The sequence below is a fragment of the Staurois parvus genome, unplaced genomic scaffold, assembly GCF_062004578.1.
Source record: "Staurois parvus isolate SC_StPar_1 unplaced genomic scaffold, SC_StPar_1.0 ptg000437l, whole genome shotgun sequence".
Classification (NCBI taxonomy): Eukaryota; Metazoa; Chordata; class Amphibia; order Anura; family Ranidae; genus Staurois; species Staurois parvus.
The window spans coordinates 1,796,920-1,801,052 of NW_028318233.1; positions in this window are offsets into that span (position 1 = coordinate 1,796,920).

The window sequence follows — 4,133 nt, forward strand, 5'->3', positions numbered from 1 at the left end:
AAATAAAAAAGAGGTGAGGTTGCTGTGCTGCTAATGCTTCATGGGAGTTGTAGTTTATATGGAAAAGAAGAGCTATAGGCTTATTTCTACTGTTTACCTGCATGACAGCAATCTAGTTCACAAAATCTTTCTGCTACAAGAAGGTCATTGACTTGAAATGACCAACATGCCCTAAATAATTGTAAATAGGAATATTTTTGCAGTTACTCAATCACCAAGGACATTGACATGTTGCTGGTGAATGTGGGATGCCTTGAAACAAAACGCAAACACGATTTTAGTTAAAGTGGGATTTAAAAGGCAGCTGCAGTTGTAATGAAAATCATATGTATAGTTTATGTACAGTTGTGTTCAAAATAATAGCAGTGTGTTGAAAAAAGTGAATAAAGCTCAAAATCCTTCTAATAGCTTTTATTTCCATACACACAAATGCATTGTGAACACTACACATTCTATTCCAAATCAAAACATGAAGAAAAGTATATCAAATTTGTGTTGTTCCTCTAAATAAATTGAAGAAAAGTGAATATTAGACTGTTCAAAAAAATAGCAGTGTTTGTATTCTTCTTTACAAACTCAAACATTCACTATATAAACTGAAAAATGTTTGAAGATTTTGCTTTCCTTTGAATCACAATGAATATTTAGTTGTATAAGCACTGTTTCTGAGAACTGCTGTACATTTGTGTTGCATGGAGTCAACCAACTTCTGGCACCTGTGAACAGGTATTCCAGCCCAGGATGATTGGACTACATTCCACAGTTCTTCTCTATTTTTTGGTTTTGCCTCAGAAACTGCATTTTTGATGTCACCCCACAAGTTTTCTATTGGATTAAGATCCGGGGATTGGGCTGGCCACTCCATAACGTCAATCTTGTTGGTCTTGAACCAAGATGTTGCACGTTTACTGGTGTTTTTGGGGTCGTTGTCGTGTTGGAACACCCATTTCAAGGGCATTTCCTCTTCAGCATAAGGCAGCATGACCTCTTCAAGTATTCTGATGTATTCAAATTGATCCATGATCCCTGGTATGCGATAAATAGGCCCAACACCGTAGTATGAGAAACATCCCCATATCATGATGCTTGCGCAACCATGCTTCACTGTCTTCACAGTGTACTGTGGCTTGAATTCAGTGTTTGGGGGTCGTTTGACAAACTGTCTCCAGCCACTAGACCCAAAAAGAACAATCTTACTTTCATCAGTCCACAAAATGTTGCGCCATTTCTCTTTAGGCCAGTCAATGTGCTCTTTGGCAAATTGTAACCTCTTCAGCACGTCTTTTTTTCAACAGTGGGACTTTGTGGGGGCTTACTGCAGATAGCTTGGCTTCACATAGGCATCTTCTAATTGTAACAGTACTCACAGGTAACTTTAGACCTTCTTTCATCTTCCTGGAGCTGATTGTTGGCTGAGTCCTTGCCATTTTGGCTATTCTTCTATCCATTCGAATGGTAGTTTTTCGCTTTCTTCCACATCTTTCAGGTTTTGGTTGCCATTTTAAAGCATTTGCGATCATTTTAGCTGAGCAGCCTATCATTTTCTGCACTTCTTTATATGTTTTCCCCTCTCCAATCAACTTTTTAATCAAGGTACGCTGTTCTTCTGAACAATGTCTGGAACGACCCATTTTCCTCAGAATTTCAGAGAGAAATGCACTGTAACCAGCATGTACAACATTTGCTGCCTTCCTTCCTTAAATAAGGGCAATAATTGCCACCTGTTTTTCAAAGAATGAATGACCTCACTAATAGAACTCCACACTGCTTTATTTTGAACATGCCCCTTTCAATTAGTGATTCAATTATACAGAATCAGCAGCATGCATGTCATGACTGTTGGGTCTGTTGGATTTCTATTACTCTACTACACCTGCTAGTAAATTATTTGCCATGTAGAAATATCATTTCTACCAAAAACAGTGATTGATCAGGTTAGTGATGTCTGACTGCTATTATTTTGAACACAACTGTAATTTGGTGAAGTGCAGTCAAATATACACTGAAGGTTATAAATCAGTTCCTAGCAGCTAAAAACAATTTCCAATAACAGCGTTTTGAAGCTGTGAGGGCTCATAGCACTGTTGTTTTCATCCCTTTGCTGTCATAACATCAGTAAAATGCACAAATAATGACAAATATTTTATGGTCAATTGGCCCCCTTCTTACCCAGCAGTTTGTTGTGAAAAACTGCTGTCTAGCTGCTAAAGCCTCTTTCACATGGGCAACACCCGGTACAATGCCCATTCATTCATTTTTTTCTGCATATTAAAACCCTGCTGCAGATTTTTGGACCCTTGTTGAATCTATTAGCAGTCAGATGAAAACAGACTTGCTTCTATTTATAAAAGCCTACTTTCGATATGTCACATTTAGGTCCAGAAAAATGTAAAATTGTGCAGACCTTGTTTCATTTATATCCCGGGCTTCAACAAGCTCAGAGGTAAGTGGTTGTAAACAAAATCACATTTGGGGCACAGATCCCTGCCCATGAAGCTTCCAGTCAGGTCCACATGAAAAACTGACAGGCAGATCGGACTGTACCACCCATGTGAAAGGGGCCTAAGAGTACCAAACAGGGGCATAACTAAAAATCATGGGGCCCCATAGTACACTTTTGATGCTTCCCCCCCTTCCTGGTGACCTCCTTACTGTTGTTGATCTTAAAGTATATCTACATTTTTTTGTAGCTCTTGATAGAGTGGGGAGGGGTTAAAACACCCAATATAACCAATAAATGTAGATAGACAGCAAGCACTTTTGCTAGAAACGTAACATCAACAGAAAAGAGATCAGGTGATATGATTCAGGTTTGAGTGGATTTTTATCAGGTTTCAAAAGAACAGCTATAATTGCCTCATTCATGTTGGGGGGAAGAATTCAGAGATATTAGGCTTCAATAAACACAAAAAACGGAATAATATGTCCGATAAGTTTTATATACTTCTCCGGGTAGCTCATCAGTGCCAGGGGCTCTGTTATTCGGTAAGCTGGATAGAGCTTTTTGTAGCTCTTCTAGGATATGGGGGAGTCCATTCTAGAGCATGTTTCCAAAGAAAGAGTTGGTAAGGTGATTGAGTCCAGAAATTATATCAAGGCATTTTTCTCGTAGGATACTTTGCTGCTGTATAAATCTCAGTAGAAAGCATTAAACATTGAGGCTATATCTGAGGAAGAAATCACAGTACTGTTGATGGCATAATTGATTTGGCTCATGAAAGTCAGGGGTTGCTAGTATTTAGCTATAGCAGCCAGGAGATGTCCAGTGTTTTCCCACCTCAAAGAACACTTGCTGCATAAAAAAACTTTTTGCTAGGCTCACTGTAAAGACAAGGAAGCATAAAGACACTGCTGTGCCAGCCAGACAACCTGGGTCTCAGGAGAGGGATGTGCTAATTGTTTGCCTTGCATGACAGCTTTGATAACACGATTTTCCCACACTCTAGAGACCTGTTTAATTTGAGATATGAGAACATCTCTCAGGCATGCCTTTAGGGTGTCCCTTTCACAAATATATTGTGTGGCGTGTTTATTTACTTCAAGAAATTCCTGGATATCCTGACTCAGGAGTTGTAAAATGATTTAACCAGTATGGGTTGATCTTCCAGAATCCACCCCGATGTAGAGGTATTCAACCCGAAAGAACCAGGGATGTGATCTGACAGGCTTCTGCCAAAATACTCTAGGTGTTTTACCTAGGGCAAGATGGTACTATTTCCTAGCGCCAGGTCAATCCTGTATAAGGCCACATGAGTATAAGATGTGTAAGAAGCTCATTGATGGTTACAAGAAGTGATGGATTTCAGTTATTTTTTCCAAGGGGTGTGCTACCAAGTATTGAGCGTGCTAATAAATTTGTCCAGGGCCCAGGATTAGGCTTCCTTTTTCTCTTCTTTTGTGTCATACCAATACAAACAAAAAATAATAAACATGAGAATGCCAAAACATTTGTGATTGTAACAATTTTCTGGGTGAAGTGGTACAGTATCTGACAGAAATGCAAGTGTCAGGAATGGACTTGCCAATAGTGGTGGGACTCACCTGCCTTGTGGGCTGCAGTACCAGGGCTGGCCAGCGGGTGCGCTCAACAACCAGAGGTTCACTTCGGCAATTAGCCATCACCTGGGGCTGAT